Source organism: Melozone crissalis, unplaced genomic scaffold (assembly GCF_028551555.1).
Source record: "Melozone crissalis strain CALT ecotype California unplaced genomic scaffold, PUWL_Pcris_2 ptg000004l_1, whole genome shotgun sequence".
NCBI lineage: Eukaryota > Metazoa > Chordata > Aves > Passeriformes > Passerellidae > Melozone > Melozone crissalis.
The window spans coordinates 24,297,166-24,317,748 of record NW_026535782.1 but is presented as its reverse complement, the minus strand read 5'-3'; the positions used below and the strand labels follow the sequence as shown (position 1 = coordinate 24,317,748).

Here is a 20,583-nt window from a genome sequence, read left to right as displayed (position 1 = left end):
TCTGCAATGGAATCAAAGTGCCTCTTGTGATAGTACATGGGAAAGTGATTTCTACTGAAGTACTTCAGGGGATGATCAGTCAGTATAGGTCAGATTCATGCCTTGTTCAGATATTGACAAAATTATTTTACTGTTGACATTTGGAATAATCTTCAACCTATAATGTAATAAAAAAAAATCAGTGATTGACAGTCAACCCTGTAAAATGAAATTATTTCCTTTTGAATTTGCAAGGATCTCCAAACAAATACATAAAGCATCTTGTACGTTTTGTTCTTTTTCTCTTTTTTCCTGAGGTGATGATGAAGCAGAAGTGGTTTCAAAGAACTCTGGGTCAGAGCTGTGCCAGGCCCTGGTGTTGTCCCACGCCTCCCTGTCCTGGAGCACAGCTGCCGGAGAGGCCTGGCCTTTGCACCAGCAGCGCGACCTGGTCTTTGAAGTGGACCAAAGTCAGAGTCACAACACACTGTTATCACTGTCCTGCAGCTTTTGTGCTCATGCTTATGTTTTTGATTTTGCAGTTAGTATTTGCATATGAAGGGACACAGTTTTTTGCTTTTTAGAGAACTTCCCTTGATTGTATTGCAGTGCAGGGAGTTCTTTGTCTGAAGGGGTTGGCTGTGCACAATGAAGGTGTGCTGTTCTCGCAGACCACAGGACCCACCAGTGTGAAAGGAGAGAGACCACTATGGCAAAGTCATCCTGCATACATTTTTACCTTTTGAGATGTCATTTTCAGTGCATTATCCTTGTAGGCCTCACAGAAATTCTCCTCATCCTTTCTATTTGGGGTGAATATATAGGAAAATATCTGGTGTGAAAAGGTGCTTGAGACTAGAAGCAATTAAACTGAGGATGAGGTTGTGGTTTCTTTAAAATAAATATGTTCAACCTTTTGTCATCCACACTTCTGCATCCAGGTCCTTTTGGTAGGATCCTGTATGACATTTTTTTCTGAGAAAAAATGAATGAATTGAATGAATGAAGTGAATTTCCATCTCCCCAGCCATTTGCACATTTTATTGATTCAGGCAGGATTACTGGAGTATGATCCTCCATGATCTGCCCAGGATACATACACAAACTTCAATTAGATTCACCTGGATCCAACAGCCTATTACAGTAATTTGTTTGGCATAAGTCAGTGTTGCTTTTATTCAAGAAAACATCTGAAGGTCTGGATTTCCATACACTAGAAAACCACTGTACTTGTGTACTTTCAGTTTGGACTGGACGAGATAGCTTAACTTATTACACTCCTAAGAGCAAAACCATTTTTATTGACCATTTTTTCTTCCCTCCTGATCTGTGACAGCCCAAGAGTCTTCAGCTTCAGTTTGTTCTGGAAAGCCTCTTTTCATCATTTTTTGTCCACCTCTTTGTCTCTTTGAGGGCCTCTTTGAGGGCAACTGGGAAAGCTGCTTTAACACTCTAGAGACAATTCAAGTAAGCTGGTTTGAGTTTACTTTAGAATAAGCAGGATGTGCATTTGAAGACTACTGTAAGTACTTCAAAAATATTGTCTCATGGTTAAACTATGACATTAAAATTTCATATATTCTGTCAGTGGTTCTGTTGATTCAGATGTCTAAATAAATTGGCTTAAAAAGGTGTGATGAGAGTATGTGTTGCCCTTGATAACACAGGAGAGGAGTAAAAATGAAGAGCAAGCTTACCAAAAGAGACAGAACTTGAACTGGGACAGGGATGTCGGAGTGGAGGTGAGCTGAGTAAGCATAAGCTGTGGAAAGGGGTGAAGAGAAGGCTTGTACTGTGTTGATATTGAGTGATTTTTAGAAAGTCACCAAAATGCACAACCAACACACACAAAACTAACTCTGGAAAATTAATAAGGTGTAAGGACTTTGGTCTTGAGCAATTGTCATCGTCATTCTCAAACTTGTTTACACTAAGGGTAGATTGGCTTGCACTTTCCTATATGTGCAATTTCCAGGTGTACCACTAAGGAATTTTGCTTGCTATGACTACTACAACTGCATTAGTAATTGTACAATAATTGTACAGTTGTGTTACCAGACACTGAAATGGCTCTTAATCTATCTGCTGAGGATGATATTTTAAATGTGAGAATGATAAAACTTTTCAGTCTTGTCCAAGTGTGTTTAGCTACATCTTAAATTTTCACAGAACTCACCCATTTCTGTAAAAATAGCTCAAAAGGGATCATTATTAGAGATAAACATAGATGAGTCCACATGACTATTATTCGTGCTTCATAAAAATTCTATTTAATTTTTAAAATCTGATGCTGTATGTTTATGATGTATATAATCTCAGGTCAGGAAGGATAAGTAACCATTGTAATGCAACAAAAACCAACTTCATAAAACAAGGGTGTTTTGTGAATTTAAGGGTGTTAATTTAAACAATAGCTAATAAAATCAAACTAATTTTATGTACATAAATTAAGTAAAAGAGGTAGACTAATCAAAGCTTAAAAATATAATTCAAAACAAAGCTCATTGATTTGGCATTGTAAAAACACATATAATCAAAAGAGTTGGAATAAGCACAGGCTTACGTTAAAAGTGCCAAGCATTTATTCTTGCTGAGATCATTATAGAAACTCAGAGTAATTTCAGCTGGAAGTCACAGGACACCAGTAGAAGGCAAATCTGCTCTCTCACTGTTATCAATGATGCCTGTTTGGATGTGCTGGAGGGATGTGGGAATGATGTAGAGGATGGCATTTCATGCTACCTACTCTCTGTTCTGGAAAGAAGGGAGAAACAAGGGAGAAGAGGTAAGCTACTAACGTGCAGTCACAGGAACAGGGTTTTAAATCAAAGATTGATGGTCAATCAGACACATTTATGTATATTCCTTAAATTCATAATCTGGTAGGAAAATGAGGAATCATCAGAATACTTAATGGAACATTTAAATTGTCAGTGAAATTTTAGGTGTTTAAGTAATTCTAGCAGAGTTATACTATGAAATAAATGGCCTCATTAATCTGAGTCTGTAATAGATGAAGCTGTCCTTGCATTTTCTTTTGCTAGGTTTCCTATAGACAAAAGCCTTGTGCATTTTGGAGCCCCATGTGATTTCAACAAAATTTGAGAGATGGGTAGTAGTCTTAAATTTATTCAATTCCATTAGGAAAGGATGCCTGGGAGGAAACTAAAAAAGCCACAGAAAGATGCTTCAGCATCTCTCTGAAAATCTGTCCCTTGGGATCACCATTACACAAAAAAGCAAAGATTTGAAGTTTCACAGCATAGGAAAAACTTCAATAAACCATGAGATAAAATCCATAAAAAACAAGACTTCATTAGTTCCAGAGTTCACAGAACTTGTTATCATTCAGCTTGTTTAGCAACTGCAAATTTTAGACAACTTTTTTCCTTGCATATGTGACGTGAAGCTTAACAGGGTATTGAATCTTCTGTATCTGTGCAGGGCTCCAATGAAAACAAAAAAATACCCAATAAAAAAAAAAAAACCAAGCCAGTGTTCCCTTAATGATTTTCTTTCTGTATGGTTATGCATGTATGTGCCAGGAGAGAAGGAGTGGAGAAGGCAGGCAAGGGAAGCATAAAAAGACCGAAATGTCATTTTGAGGATTTGGTGAGGCACTGTGTTATCTACGTTCTGCCTTCTGACATCTGCTGGCAAAACCTCTCCATTGCAATGCTTGCTCTGAATTTTTCGGAAATCCCTCCCCCAGAACTCTATAGGCTTCTCAGACATTTTCGGGTGTTTGATGGCAGCGAAAACCAGGGCACTTATGGATAAGGATGTAACTCTGGTGGCTGTCAGGAGCAGCAGATATGCCATGAAGCTTAAAGTGGGAGGAAAACAAAGAAGATTTATATGGTGGGTTTATCGCCCTAGCAGCTGCATCTCTGCATCTTGGGCTATCCCTTCTGTGTAGAGCAGACATTTGAGTGCCTCTGAAGTGCTTGGATAAGCAAATGTTTCCACACCGAGCTCTAAGCACTGAACTTGCTTCTGGCTGCCAAGTGCCAGCACACCTGCTTGACACTGCAGCTACTATGGATATCTCTGTCCACCAACCACAAGTAAAAATGCTAATTATGCTTGTTGTGAATCCTGAATTTCAGGAACACAGGGCATACAGAAACGACTGGTCTGAAAATATGTTTTTAGAAGAAAACTATACATGATTAATCATTGGTCAGAACGAAAATGTCAAAATTATTCTCATGACCATACAAGATATATGCCCAAGGATCTAGAACTCCCTAACTGCTTATCATCCTTACATTATATTTGGGCTGTGTTTTGGAAAATGAGAATTACACACATCCAAGATCAATCCAAGATGCTTATGCTATGTTTACCAGGTCCCGTGGGTGAGAAAGAAATGGAAATTTGAACTGACTTGCTATGTGAGACAATCTGGCAGGTGGTGGAGTTCTGCAACTTGGCCAGAAGTGAGGCACTCAGTCTCCAGGGTAAATGTTTTGGCAGGATGATGAATGCCAGGCAGGGCATGCATGAGTCAGGTGGTGTCATTTATGTCCATCCACAAGTGACTGTTTAGCACGGGTAACAAGAAACTAATTTCACTTTGGTCAGGTGAGGGTGGAATTAATTCTAGCACTGGAGAGAGGCACACATGAAGACTTCTGAGCACCACCACAGCATCACAGTGCTCTGCCCTCATGTAGTCTAAGTTCTGAAAAGGCTGCCTACTACTTTTTCAAAGGAATCTGTCAATGAGAGCCATAAAAGCAGAAAAATTCAAAGGCACACATCCTTTAGCTTTTCCTGCCATGTGTGTGATGAAGGAGGAAAGGCTTGAGAGAGAAGGCAAAGCTCAGTCAGCCTGACCTCCTAGTCCTGCACATCCTAAGATCTAAGGAGCCATAATTCTCTTTAGGTATATATAATTTTCTGCCATATTTACACAAGATAAATTACTTATATGCAGACTATTAACTATATAATCCATTAGCTCCACATTTGAAATCTGATTGAAAGGTATAGTAATTCTAAATAGATAATATAATCTTTTATTTATGTGGACTGGGTGTATTTGATTCTGTATTAATCAGAGGCATTTTTTTTTTCATGCTGAATTGATAGTTGATTATCTTCAGCCAAGCTGAAATGCTCTTTAGTTCTCTTTTCTCTCTCAAAAAAAGAAGTGCTTCCTTTTGGTCATGCATTTGAAAATATCTTGAAATCTGCAATTCAGAGCATTTAAAAATGATCATTTTCTATTCATGTTTTGGTCCCATCCTGTTCTCCACTGCCCACTTCCCCCTCTCAGATCAAGGCTGTTTTGGAATAAATATGGTAATATTCTAAATAATACTACTTCTTCTGCTCTTGACTTTTGAAAAGCTCCACATTTCCTGTACTCAGTATGCAGAAAGATGATATAAAAATACATCTTCTTGCCTTACTATTAAAACATCATAAAATGCAAAGTCTTCAACAATCTTTAGGCCATCTTGTAAGGTTTTTTAATGCACATACACAAGCCTGAGTGCATTTTTTCCTCTCTTCCTTTATTAAAACATAGATGGTTAAAACTTAGAGAAAAAAAGATTTTAAATCAGAAAGAAATACTGGGGAACACTACAACTTATTCCTATTTAATTATTCAACATACTTTACCTTTCACTAAACTTACTTCCTGAAATATGGATGATACTGTAACTATTAAACAGGGGAAAAATAATCAGGGTGACCTCTTGTTTTTCAGCAAACAATCTGACCATGCCTTAATTTATCTCTAGCCTGGAAGGAACTGAGTTGGTTGGTAAGTTTTGATACCTCTTTTACCAGAAAGTGCAATGCCTTTTAAAAACAACACTGTGCAGATTAGAAAATGCTGCATTATGAGATAAATAAATGGCACCATGAATGTTTACAGTGAAGCCTAATCCTTTTTGTAGATGAGTTCACAAGTCTGTCATCATGTTGCCTTTGGTAAAGAGGTTTCAGACAAAAATAAGTATGATTTGTTTTGTTAAATCACATTGATCTTATTTACCTACTTACTACTATTGGTCTGTCTAACCTCCTGTTTTCACAAGGTAACCTTGATGAAAATATATGCAATATATGTTTTGGAAATAATTATATTTATTTTAAAATTGAATTTTGAAAATCATTAGGTAAGAAGGTCTGCTTTGTTTCCTATTTTGTCTATAATGTAATCTTTAATGTAAAATTGTAACAAAATCTACTTATAACCAAGGATAAAACATTGATTAATTTTGGAGTTCTTTGTAGCATAACTGCAAGAGTTGGTGCTTTTTGATACACAGGAAAATAGGGAACTCTCATATAGTATCAAATTAAGAAAAATGTATGCACTAATGACCTCTGTAATACAGTAACCCAAATTTACAACACTTTTGGTACTGATTTAATTCTTTTACTTGTTTCTTTTTCTTTCTCTGGATGCCTGATTTAGTGATTGTTACTATTTCCTGTTTCCAGTCCCACAGATGCAGGTGGAGGGATGTTTTAGAAGAAAACTTGTTGGTATTCTTTAAAGAAAAAAGAAGGGAAAATGGCTGATATTGCCCTCTGGAATAGTTTGAGGCTTTTCCTAAACATGTAAATAATACTTACTCTATCTTGAATAAGAAGATGGTACTACACTTAATATTCTTGTCATTTACAACTTTACTGTGCAAGAAAGCCCCATAGCCATTCCCAAGTATTTGGCCCATGGAGGAGTCCTTTAGATGTGAAAAAGCTCAGACCTGTTACTTATGGAATATATAATATAGCTAAGTCAATAATTGGTCAAAAAGAAAATTTAAGACTAAATGAAAAAGGTGAAGAGGCCAAATATTGTTCTACTTTTGATCTGAACTCTTCTGGTGGCTTTTTTTTTTTTCTGCTTTTCACAGGGATTACAGTCCAGATTCCAAAAGAAATGTAGAAGCCATGGCATAAAATACTGCAACACCTAACATTTTTGTACGTGCTTCACCCAGAGCAAGATTCAGAAGCTATGGCTGGCAGCACAGGGTCTCAAATGCATAGAGAAAGTAAGGTGCCTTATGATGATAAAACATCTAAAAAGCTCAGCAGTGACTTGTCAGGAGGTAGCAAATGAGAAATGAGGAGAGCAGGTTTTTAAATCTTTCCCCTTTAGGGAACTTAGGTGCTTTACAAAGTATAAGGAAGAAGCATCTTTATATTTCAAAATAGCTACAGTTCTCAGAGTCTGGGGGATTTTACTCTTTTTGATGAAATAGCATCAGACCTGATCATGTGATATTCCATGGGGTAAATCAGACAAACAGCATTCATCTGAGGGTTTCTTTGTGAGTTTTGGGGAGCAAAGCATCGCTCCTGGTGGGAGACGATCAGTAGGCACCATCTAAGCAAAGCAGACAGACTGTGGGACTGTCTGTGGCACCAGGGGTGTCCAAATGCCCCAAGGGAGTGGGCTGGTGTCATTATGAGACCACTCTTTAATATCTGCAAATGATCGTGGTGACAAGAGAGGATCGCAAATAATTGGGAAAATAGTAAATATGTCCAATTTCAATAAGTCAAGAAGGAGGATGTGGGAACTACAGGTTATTTTGCAGGTAGTTAATAGAGAAAATTCTCCTGGAAGTAATTTCCACATGCATGAAGGGCAAGGAGGTGATTTGGAATAGCCAGTGTGGATTTAGTAGAGGCAAATTCTGCCTGACCAACACAATTGCCTTCTACAATGAAATGGCTGTCTGTCTGGGGAAGAGCAGTGGGTGTTTACCCTGACCAGTTAGGCTTTTGACATTGCATACCACAACATCCTTATAGCCAAACTGGGCAGACCTAAGCTGAGTGGGTAGCTTAAAAAATGGGTGGAGACTGATGGAACTGCAAGGCTTGAAGAGCAGTGGCTGGTCACTAGTGGCATTTCCCCAAGTGCAGGACTGGAGCTGAACTGCTGACAGTCCTCACCAGCAACCTGGGTGACAGTGGCAAACTCTCCCAGCAGGTGATACTGAGATGCTGGGAGCTGTCAATACACTGGAGGGCAAGGCTGCTGCTCAGAAGGCTGAAAACAGGCTGGAGAATTGAGCTCAAAGAAACCTCATCTTGTTGAAAGACAAATGCAAGTCCAGCACCTGGGACAGAATAACCCCAGGCAACAGTACAAGCTTCTAGCACTATCTAGCAAACATTCTTGCAGAAAAATGCCTGGAGATGCTGGTGAACAAGATGAACAGGTGTCCTAGCAGTGGTGAAGGCATGACATATGAGAAAACTGGTAGCTGTGTTTGCTCAGGCCCTTTAAAGAAGGAAAAGGGGAGAAATAACTGCTGTACTCAACAGCATGTGGATGGTGACAGGGAAAATGGAGCTAGAGGCTTCTTGGAAGTGCATAGCAAAGGGCTGAGGAAACTGACACAAAAGGCAGAAAGAGAAATTTAGAGAAATTTGTTTGTATGTAAGGAAGGAAAACCTTTCCAGTAAGGGAGGTCAAAGGCTGGAAAAGGGACAAAGAGAGTAGCAGCCACAATTCCTCCTTGAAGGCATCTGATACCACTGGACACAGCCCTAAGCAACCTGATTTAACTTTGAAGTTGGCCCATGCATGACTGATCTGGAAAGACTTCCAGAAATCCTTTCAACCCATTTTCTCCCTGATTCCCAGCCTTCTCTCCTCTTGAATGAAAGCAGTGAAGTCTCGCCCCCCAAATTACCTTGAATATACATGTATCTGTGGGTCATTTTTCTTTCCTTTTTCTTTTTTATTGTTCTTGTTTTTATTTTTCCCCATCCTGGAAGTTGTCATTACTCTGCAGCATTTATGTTGGCATGCACAAGCAGCATTTATGTTAGCATGCACAAGCATACATGTGATTTATATCTTAGAAGAATTGTTTTAAATGGTAAAAAAACCCCAAAACATAGTGTTTATCTGTATAGCTTAAATGTTGTAGAAAAAAAAGACTGGTTACTTTCTGTAATTGTTTTGCAGTCAGTTTTTCCATTTTATGTGGAAGCTTTGAAAGATCAATGATCATTCCAGCATGCTAGTTAAAACCCTTTTTTTCTTCAAAATGCAATACCCAGCATGATTTTAGTAAATGCCTGTGGGAGAATTATTAGGGAACCCCTGAATAGCTTTGCTCCATCATCTTTTCATTTCCATCAGCTTTTCAGGAGTCAATTACTTTTATTTTTGTATGTGAACATCTGGAATGTTGCAGAGCTTGTAAAGAACTTAAATTTGGTGGACCAGATTCTCACCTGTGATAAAAACATGATTGTGTGTTTGGGTATCTGTACACACATTGTAAAGGGGACTTGTAGGCACTGTTGGACTGCCTCAGCTCACACAGTGTCAGGATGATAACCACAAATAGTTTACAGCAGCTGACATTGGAGATCCTTGCTTCCTTTTCCCCAGCTTTATGGGATGGCAATAAAGGAATGCTGTAGGATGCTGCTGTACATCAGGCTCTACATCACTATATATCTCCTTACACTGAGGCATTCCTGGTGAACACTGTGGTCTGAACTGCTAAAATGAAAAGCAGTGCCAAAACTGGCGCTTTTAGCTAGTTTAGATTAGTAGCATGGTGAGTGGTGGGAGGGGAGGAGTCTCTTCAGAAAGATAAAGGAGCAAAACTATATAATTAACAGTACGGACAGTACTGACATTGGTGTAAATTCTTAGAGACTAATCTACATGTGGCTATCAAAATATAGATTTCCCATTTTTTCTACTTAGCAGCTCAGAACATGCATGTTTCTGAGTAAAATTAGTGTTTAAAAGATATACACACCAGATCCACACATAACTAGTCAGAAACAAGTTTTTACTTTCCTGATTTTTATGCTGTGCTATTCAGCTTGAAATGGAAATGCTGAAGTTGTTCCAAATACTACACCTGTTGCAAATGCCAGTGCCCATTTCCATATATTATGCTTGCCTTTTAGCATGTGGAAGACACCTACACACTGATGAAAAGTAAGAAACAGTGACACTAACTCAAAAATGAAACTAGCTGAAGAAATAAAGAGAGAACATTCATGTAATAATTTTGGTTCATAACTACATTGTGCCACACTATTCAGCTGGGGATTTTTCAATCAGAAAGATATAAATACAGGCTGTGTAAGACAAAGAGTGCCAATCTGGTGTTTCCATAACATGGTGAATTTATCATATTGTGCATGTGCAGCATGTACAAAGGCACCTTTGGAGATGAGTCAGGCTTACCAAGTAAGCATCTGTAAAACCAGCTGCACTCTGTAGGTGCAACAGATCGTTTCAGTTCTTCCCAGGAGCGTTGACCATACTGTGAAAGCAAGCAGAGAAGCTTTCTGAAAGCATGTCTTTCAGGACATGCTTTCATCTGCATGGTGTCACACAAGCTGTGTGTGAGTACTGCAGATTTGTTCAGATTTTCAGATGTTGTATGAAGAGATTTCGAACTGCTCATGTGCAGCAGCATCATGACATAAACAAAGACCACATTTTTCAATATTTTCACTGACAAAATTCTTAGGTTTCAAACAGGTCAGCTTACTTACTGCTTTGTCTGCTTACTTCTTCTTTGGTTGTTTGCATAGGACTTGTTTGTTTCAACATGGTGATAAGAGTTCTGTGTCTACAGATGTATTTACCAGTTTTCTGCAACAGCAGGACACCAACACGAAACCACCAAGTTGCTCTGGTCTTACAACACGCAGTCAGCTTGAGTGTAATGGTACATGCAGGTAAAATAGACATAGGTGCTCCTATAGCAACAGGGTGTTTGCCACATCTCCACTGCACAGCTGCTGTAGTTGCATTTTAGCTGCTCTAGTTGTATTTTTGGTGTGCTTTCACTGCATTTCATGGAGTAGCAATACCTATGGTCCTACACTGAGGCAGGGAGCTGGAAAGATTACCCTTTCCACTATGTATTCAGGACCCCTGGTCATTTGGAATTGGTGGGGCACGAGCATCCAGCCCCTGTGGATCGACTTGAGTTTGGATCTATCTTTTATCCTGAAGAAATTGTGGTGCCGATAGCAGCACAATCTTGGCTTTTTCCAGTTCCCTCTAAATTATTTTTTAGCTGTCTGCAAATCTAGAAAAATGGTTACCAAATAGGGAAATTCTAAAGTTATTGTATCAGCTTCCAATGAATGAGACAAGACCATATATGTTTTTACAACCAGCAGCCTTTTAATTCAGCTGCAGTCAGCATCCGGCATGTGTGTGTACTGCAGTGCTTTCTGCAACTGCGCTTGTGACAGTCACATACCAGGCTACTTTTAACTTGCCCTTTCAATACCAGCCTCTTTGTATTTCATCCTAAAGCTGCATCACTGCATGCAGAGTAGTCCACATTAAGTCTTCATTTTGTCCCCCCTCCTTTTTTTTTGTTTTTTTGAGTGTATGGATCTTTAGGTCTGCTTTTGAAAAAAAATTTCAAACATTCTACAGATGCTTGCTTGCATGGAAGAACTCTAGCATGGACAATAACAAGAAGAGAACCCTTCCCTCGTCTGTTTCTGACAGTTGATTTTGAACATCAGGTAAGATGTGGTAACAAAGCTAAAGGTTCTTTTCTGAAAACTGGCCATTACACTAGCTTGTAGAATTGAAAAAAGCCCCAACAGATGATCAGATATATCAGTACTTCTCAATGCTGCATGCATTCATCCCCATTTAATCTAGGAGTAGACCAGAATTACAGGACAAAACTGAGGACCTGACTGATGTCACTGTAACAAACAAGGTTTCTTTCTCACCTCTTTTAGCTCTCTCCCCTCCACTTCTCTGCACCACCTTTTGAACGGCAGAGAACACAGCAAAATAAACTACAATACTCTGCTTTTAATTATCCTTGCTCAGCAAATTTCCCCTTATTACTCAATAGTCGTGGCAGACGACCACCACCCGCCACCCGTCTTTAAAGCTGTAGTAAGAGAAACAAGAGGTCTTTAGCACCTAGCCCGTGCTACCTTTACTCACTACCTCTGGAGCGCAGGTACACGGGCCAAGCTCGCCACCCCAGCGCCCAGGGAAGCGGGGCCCGGCCGAGTCCTCGGCTTTCCCGCCGCCGGAGCTGCCGTGCGTGTCTCCCTTCTCCCTCTGGAGGGAGACACAGTCCAGTTTTTGGCCGCCGCCGGCGCCGCCGCGTCCCTCCTGCCCCTGCTCCGGCGGCCGCGGCCCCCCTTCCCCGGGGCAGCTGCCCTGCCCGGCCCGGCCGCTCCCTCCCGGCCCGCTGCCCCGGCCTCGCACCGCAGGGCCAGAGGGGTCCCGGGGAGCGCGGCGGGGCAGCCCGGGGTCCGCGGGGATCTCCCCGGCCACACGCGCCTGGGCGTCAACTTCGCACCCCCGCCCCGCCGCTCGGAGCGGAGAGAAGGGAGGGAAGGGAGAGCTGCGCTGCGGTGCGGAGCGGGCGGCGGAGGGAGGCGGCCCAAGCCCCAGCCCCAGCCCCAGCCCCAGCCCCAGCGTGTGGGGACGGCGAGCGCTGCTCGGTCAGACAGAGCGGCGGCCGCCGGGACCTGCTCCCTCGCAAGGGCTGGGCAGGAGAGCCCCGAGTGGCCGGATAAATACGGGGGAGGAGAAGGGCGTCTCTCCCTCTCCCCACCTCCCTCCACCTCCTCCCGCCCCCCCGCCGCGGAGGGCGCGCTTGGAGCTGCCTCTCTCTGTCCGGGCGCCCGGGGCGTCTCCGCGCCCTTCCGCGGTGCGGTGCGCGCAGGCTGGGCGCGGGAGGCTGCTGCTGCTGCGGAAGGTGAAGCTCTCGCTCTCCAATTACTTTTCCCAAGAGAGAGAAGGAGGCAGCAGGAGGGGGAAGTCGTGCTGTGTGTGGAAGGCACACCAATCAGAGATGCTCTAACGGAGGGACTGCTGCAGGACGCGCCGGCTTCTCCTCCTTCCTCTGCCGGCGGGGCTGAATCGGGACCACGCGCAGCTGGCGTAGGGGCCGGAGCCGTACTGGGCTGCAGGACTTATCCATCTCCGCTTTTCCATTAGCTCAACCGTACTTCGTCCTCTCTATTTTTTCTTTTTTTAATACTCTGAAATCGTGCACAAGAAGCACTCCAAGTCTTCTCTCCATTCCCAGTTACTTCACCGTTCCTCTAGCGTCTCTTAGCCGGATTCCTGGTTTATTCCCAGAGAGGCGGGGTGAGCGAGCCGGGCCCCGCGGACGGCTGCTGCCCCAGCCGGGCCGGGCCGAGCCGAGGGGAGCCGAGCGGAGCGCGGCACGGCGCCGCTCCATGCCCCGAGCGCTGGCGGGGCGCGGGGCGTGTGCCGGCGATGCCCGGGCGGTAAGGCTGGAGCTCCCCCCGGACGGGAGGCGGCCGATCGCTAGGCATTTCTAGCAAGAATCGGGACTGCAGGTAGGTGAGCGGAGCGCTCCAGGGCCGTGTGTCTGTCCGTGTGTCTGTCTGGGCGCTGGTGGGGCGATACCTGCGCGGCCGGCGGGGCCAGGTGTGGGGTGTGCGGGGCGGCTGCAGCGGGCTGCGCCCTCCCGCTGCCCTAAAGTCGGACGAAGCCGCATGTGGAGAAGAGCTGCTTTGCCGTCCTTCTGCTGGGCACCTGGAGCAGCCGGCTACAGCCTTTCGCCGGGCGATTCTCAAGGCTTTTGTTTTCCCTTTTATTTTTCTTTGATTTTACTTAAAATATTAGTTCAACAGAGCCGAGAGGGGAGCAAGGGAATCCACCTGGTTTTCAACTTTTATGGAACGAGTGGTCGCGAACTCGCAGGACCTTCGGGCACTTGGGGGTTACTGTGCCCGGACGCTTTATCAGCCGCCTGCGAGAGGACGGCTGGAAGAGCGGGTAGTCGCTTTATGCGTCCTCTAAAAACAAAACAAACAAGCAAAAAACGCGTTAAAGGGAAGATTCGCGGCTCCGTTTCTTTCTTTGTGTAGTGCTCTTCAAGTTGTGCATATATAGTATGAGACATACCTTGTCTATCCACGTTGCTTTTGCAGAGAAAGTTTTAAAATAACCTGCTTTATTCCTGTGGAGCTTTAGGATCGGACACCAGGTTATCAATGCAAAGAATAAAGAGCAAGAGCTTGCACTGCCCTGTTAGGGGTTGCCACGCGTGGCTCTTCTGTATGTTTCATTCCTACGGGAATTAAAATTATTGCTTAAAGCATTTTAAATTATATGTGTAGCTACAGTTCTCTCTTTCCAGCTTTTGCTTGGAGCTTATCAGTTGTTTGTTTTAAGTACCTCAGTTCTACCACCCTGCCCCCAGCAGACACTGGCTCAGTATTTAAAGAAGCGTGCTTGGACTCCTGCAGAACTGTTAATTTAAATAATAAACATACTCAACTCCTTTCTCTAAAACCCCATAAAGGACTCCAGGTCATAGGGTCTTTGCACCACAGTGGATACATTTAAATTACTATTGACTAAATGATAATTGTTATCTGGTTTCTCTGTCTTACCAACTAGTTTCAGACTTTAGAATTCAGCCTACTATATGTTTAACACTTTAAAGCTACTTTATGGGCTAATTTAAGTCAAATTGAGAAATTAAGATTCTTTCCTGTAGTGCTGGGTACACACTTGAAACATAGTTCAGTGATGCTAAGAGGATAGCTTAGCTGAAGTTGGAAAAGAGGATACTCAGATATTTTTAACAGAGGTGGCAAAGGTGCAAGTTTCATTATACTTTTTCACATTAATTGGGCTGTCATCTCATACTGATGCCTAAATTGTTTTGTGCGTGTATAATTAACAGTAGTAAAGTAATTCTTATAAATTTCACTGTTAATATTTTATTTCAGAGAGCTGATGCTGCTGAGGCAGTATTGAAAATCATGTGGGTTTTTTTTCACATAGTCCCAATTTCCAGTAGTTATTCTTATAAATGTAAACTACCTCAGTACTGTAATTTCAGTGGAAAGCTTTGCTCAGTTGATACAGCAAATCAGATTTTCTACTCACTGGTTCTGTATGTTTTTTGGTATAGAGAAGACCCCTCAAAAATGTGCTATTAGTTTTAGATACACTGATGGTAGTGGGTGACTGAGATAAAATCTTGATTCTGTCTTGCTGTTTTAATCAGAGAATGATGACTAAGCTGCCAGGACCTTTAATCACACTGGACACGGGGTAACATTTTACCTGCCTCATGATCTGAGGGATCTCAGCTTTACATGTAGATGCCTGTAGTGCACTTGATTATTCTGGTGGGGAATACATGAAAAACTTGTTCTGAATGAAAGTAAATAGATGTGTGCACAGATGGATATTGGAGATTGTTTTACTGGCAGGTTGCAAAGTGATGATTCATTGAGCCCTATCAGATTTACATAAAGCAAATAATACTTAATACTGAATTGTTATGGCAGAGAAAAATGTAGCAGCCAAGAAGTTTCATGATTTCATCAGAAGTGATGACAGACTTGATAAAGGACATCTTTACAAATACAGGCAGTATGTTTTTGGTAAGCAAAATATAACCATGAAGTTTTTCAGATCTGAGCATTTTCACACCAAAATCTATTGCTGTCTGTATTGCTACTTACCAACCAGTGTAAAGCCTAAATAATGTACTAGAAAGATGTTACATTTATTATGTTGTATGTTTTGCTTACTATAAATAAGTAATGCTACAATGCTAACTAGTTATCTCACCAAAGGAAATCACTGACTTGGAAGACTGAAAATTACAATACCTAATACTCATCTACACAGAAATGTGATCACCATCTTGAAAAATTATTCTGAATGATACAACTATCAGTGAGCAAGTGGTTCTATGCCTCTGTTTTATCTTCTGCAGGATTTTATTAGAAATGCTTCATTAAGTCACATTATTCTGCAGCTGTTTGCTCACTGAAAATTAAAATAAAAATCAGGAAATTTATCCAGCAGAGCAGTAATATTTCCTTTGTTAAGTACTGAAACTTCAAATAAAACAAAATCTTTTAGCTTCAGTGTGCCAGAAGCAGTGAGTACATCCTCTTTTTGTGATGTATGGATGGCATTTACAGATGCAATTCATCAATGTATTTATTAGTCAAATGTCATCAAACAAAGAAGATAAATGGCAGTAAACAAAGACTGCATGGTAATACAGAGGCTAAAGCAACAGAAGACCCTACAATCTAATTAATGAATGTTCAGTTTCATATTTCCAGTCTGTATATAAACATCTCCTTTAAATGTCTTTCATAATTTTTCTATTGCATGTCCAAGTAATTCAGGTAGCAATAGCTTTTGATTAGAAAATATATGTTTCATTTACCTTTTGAAATGCTGAATTTTGAAGACATTGAGCCAAAATTTGTGTAAGGACGAGTGTAACAGAAGGGTCCTATGCCAGCAGAACTGAATACTGACCTGTCCCTGTTCATGACCATTTTTGTGTTGAGGGTTATTCCCAACTGATGTAGACTTTCACTGCTCCCTTGGAGTAGTTGCAGCTCTGACATTTTAAACCAGCTGGAGTATTTGCTCCATTATCCTTAGATCACTGAATTTAAGTGTATTACTTAGAAGGATTTTGCTTGTGCTTTGTTTTACTATTATTTTTTTTAGCATGGTAAAACAATTACATAGTATACTCAGCTTCAGACAGTCCATTGTAAGCACACACTTTGACATTTGAAATATTTTTTAAAAACAGAAGTTCACTCTTAGGGCTATTTCAACAGGAAATTTGGCTCATTGATTTGGTTTTATAAACTGTTAATATTTACTTTGAAACACTTCTCATGACTAAGTTCAGATATATAACATTCACCAGACATAGGAATGAATGTGGAAACATCAACAGTAATGTTGTTCATTTTTCCTGGTGACAGCTACAGAGCTATCTCCTTTTGCTCTTGTGGAACTTGGGAAGATAGTGGGGTTTATGCTTTGTTTCTTTATATACACGAGCCAGCCATTCTTGTTTACCATATGTAGTGAGCTATTTATCAAAAAAGATAACAAAACAATAACGGCCAACTAACGTACCTTTTCATATTAGTGGTGCAGAACAGTCACATTTTTAAGATAAACAATTCAGGGCATCTTCATATAGCTTCTTTCATGCCATGTGTTTTGAAAAACAGTGGAGATAGAAAAGAGAAAGCAAAGACCTTGTGCTTTACTAGTTAAAGTAGTTAACATAACTACCAGGTATGGCACTACGTAGTTAGATAAAATGGGATGAAGTCACTGAAAAAAGCTTTCTTAGCTTTTTCTTCTGTCTGAATACATTGGTACAGTGATCTGTAGAATGCTCTTCAAGCTGTTGCTTGAAGTAGCACTGGAAAATGCTTTGTATGGATTTGATCCTTAGTCCTTAACTAAACACTTATAGGAGAAGCTCCTATATGTTTTGTGGGCTGGAAGAATCATTTATATAATTGCATGTGTAAAAGGTTAGAAAATGCTTTTCCCCCTCATCTTTGAAGTTTATCAAACCTCCTTATCTGTGCTATGTTCTTAGCTTGCATTTTCGAGTTGCCTCACTTCACATCTTGCTGATCTTGTAATAGGAAACTTGAACACAGGTCTCTTGGCACCAGGACAGTGTTGTATGCAGCCGCCTCAGCTGTGAGCATCCCTTTAACAATGCCAGGGGGACAGCCACGGTACAGGCTGGCACTCAGCTGAAAGCACACCTAGCTTTTTTTGACTCCTGGGTGTTTGGTAATCTTCTATGCCTATATCACAAATCAAAGCTAATGTGGCAGAAGGTGCTTTACACTGGCAAACTTCACAGATCAATAACAAACAATCACAGTTCAACAAACCTAGTGGGTTGTATAAATAGCAAAATATTAATAAATTAGTCAGTAAATATCAAACACTTTTAAAATAGATAAATTTTTGGCCTTGGTTGTATGCTGACCTCCCTCTCTGTGGAATATTTCTTGCCTCCTCTGTTGCTATATTAAGGTCCAGTATTTGAAGATGAGTTACTGGACTAGATGGACCACTGTCTTGATTCAATAAAGCAATTACTTTCTTGGAATGCAAGGAGGCAGTATTGCATATTTATTTTACTTACAAGAACCGAAGTGCAAGAACCAAACTGCAATTGCTTAGTGTGCTGCTTTTGCTTTTTTTTCACTTTAAAAAGCAGGATATAAAACATTTCTAAAATAAATCTGTCAGTGACATGCAGTCTCACACCAGCTCTTTTAGAGACAGGAGCACAGACCTGACTAGTCTCTCACATTTGCAGTGATACTCTCATATTGGATTTCTTCTACTCCCTCACTGCATTTTCTGCATCACATATTGATAAGGCTGAGCTGTGGCCTCTGATCCATCCTGCCACAAAGCCATCAGTATGTAGCAGGTGTTCTCCCTCATCTCTGTCTGACAGGTCATGTCATGGATGGGGTAGAGGGTGTGGCTCAACCCCTGGGTTACCCAGTGGGTTTTCATGCTCATCCGAGCGTCTTCATACAGAGCAGTCTTCCTGGTTACTGAGGCTGTCCCTGCCTCACCCCTCAGCATGTGGAACTGTGTGTGAGAGAACCTGTACCGTGCAGTCATGCACTCGTAGGATGGGTGCTGCCTTCGGCCTCATGGCCCTGCGTTTGGGAGAGCTGTGAGCACTGCATCCAAACCATGTGCTCTAGATCCCCTTTCAGCTGAGACTTTCAGTGTTTGTTCCCGTTTGAGATGCCTGTTTGGCCTTTCAAGTTCTAGGCTCAATGATATTTTCTCACTGGGTATTGTATTACTGCATTTAATGACACTGCAAAGTCACATAGAATGGCTTGATGGCTCTGAGGAAAGCTGATGTCTTTCTGTGCTATTTGTATGTTGTAAACTCTTTGAAATGTGCATCTTTTCCAGTAAGGGATGAAAGTGGGTACCATCTGAAGCTTGTCTCATGGTTTATCTAAGATGAATTAGTAGTCATAGATCAGTTTGAACTGTAGAAATGTCCAAGTCCCAAAAGTCATCTGGGAAAAATTAGGATGTGCAGAGAGGCAAAGCTTGAGGTCTGATCATGTGAGACATTTCAGCTGGTGTGGCTTCAATGGGACCAATCAAATTAATTATGTGATTTAAGTCTTTTCTGAAGTGAGCCCGAATAAATATTTCTAACTGCTTAGACTCATCTGTGCTGAACGCATGTAGGTGGGGTGCTCTTTTGAGAACTGTGTTTGTGTCTGTATCATGGGTATAAATTTAAGACTTGAGCTTTATTTCAGTGGTTTACCACTGAAATAAACACCTTTTATGAAGCTTCAATTCCATTATATTCAGAAGAGAGACTATATAACAGCAAGCAAAATTCAGAAAGATTCTACAGGTGTATGGGTACTCTGCATTATAAAGTTAGAGGCTACTATTACAATAATGTAAGTTTTCAAATATGGTATTGCTGGTGTGGCAAAAAAGTAAAATATCTCTTTCTGACTAAGCATATCAGGCTTTGGTATTTGTGCAGGAAATTAGGTCATGTTTAGAGCCTAATTGCAGAAAAAAAGATCTGTTTCCGCACCATTAAAAGTGAAGAATACCCTTACTGAGGCTTATCTTCTCTTCAGACTCTGTTACCTGTGTGAATTTTGGGGAAAAAAAAAGTCAATCTATGCATTGCAACAAATAAGCTATTATTAAACAAGATGGGAAGTTTTATCTTAAGATCTGGTAACAGCAGCAAATACAGAGAGTTAAGTTCAGTTCTGTGGGCTTACTGGAATCAAGACACAAGAAATATTGTATTTATATGCAAACATAACATGCCATAAATTTAGATATGGTATTATCAGCCAGTACACTGACATTTCTCATTATTATGGTCCTGCTTTTTTCTGTTCAGTCTAGATTCACAAGGGATAAGCCTTGCATTGGAATTAAGGTAATATTTAAAATGCATTACTGCCAAAGTGTCCAAACCTTCATAAGGAAGGCCTTACGCTGGTATTTGTGCAGAGGATGTTCAAATAAAGAAGTGGCTGTGAATCCTGGTTGAGCTTCTGATTTAGGAAATGTTGGGGTTTTTTTCCCTAATGCAGATTAATTTTTCCTTTATGGCAATGAGATTTTATTATTCTGGTTATAAACATCGTCATTGTGATTGTTCTGGCTTAGCCCCAGTAGGCAGCTCAGCCCACTCAGCCACTTGCTCACTCCCTCACAGTGAGATGGGGAAGAGAACTGGAACAGTAAGAGTGAGAAAACTTGTGGGTTAAGGCAGTTTAATAGGTAAAGCAAAACCTGCACACACAAGTAAAGCAAAACAAGGAATTAATTCAGCACTTTGCACTGGCAGGCAGGGGTGCAGCCATCTCCAGGGAAGCAGGGCTCCCTCACACGTAGCCGTGACTTGTGAAATGTTTGCAATTCCTGCTTCTTCCCTTCCTTGGCTTTGAGCATGACCTCATATGATGTGATATTTCACTTGGGCTATTTGGGGTCAGCAGTCCTGCACCTCCAATCTTTTCACTGGTGGAGCAATGTGAAGAAGAGACAAAAGGCCTTGATGCTGTTTAAGCATTGTGTGGCAGTAACTAAATATCTCTCTTATCAACATTGTTTTGCTCACAAATCTAAAACAGCAACCTAAAAGCTACTATAAGAATATTAACTCTTTTCCAGCCAAACCCAGTACAATCTCTACCACTTATTCTTACAATTTGCATCACACTTCAGTCCCATATTGTCCAATATCCTCTCATTAACCACCCCTT

General features: G+C 41.1%; 1 protein-coding gene across 3 annotated transcripts in view; it reads left to right on the top strand.

The window, feature by feature from the left end:
• The first annotated feature begins 12,664 nt into the window (after positions 1-12,664).
• TAFA2 (TAFA chemokine like family member 2) overlaps positions 12,665-20,583 on the top strand; it is a 188,143-nt gene continuing 180,224 nt past the window's right edge. For all 3 annotated transcript variants that reach the window (XR_008483238.1, XR_008483239.1, XM_054280683.1), the window contains exon 1: positions 12,665-13,308. The gene's annotated coding sequence lies outside the window, so the exon portion shown is untranslated. The remainder of the gene's footprint in view (positions 13,309-20,583) is intronic.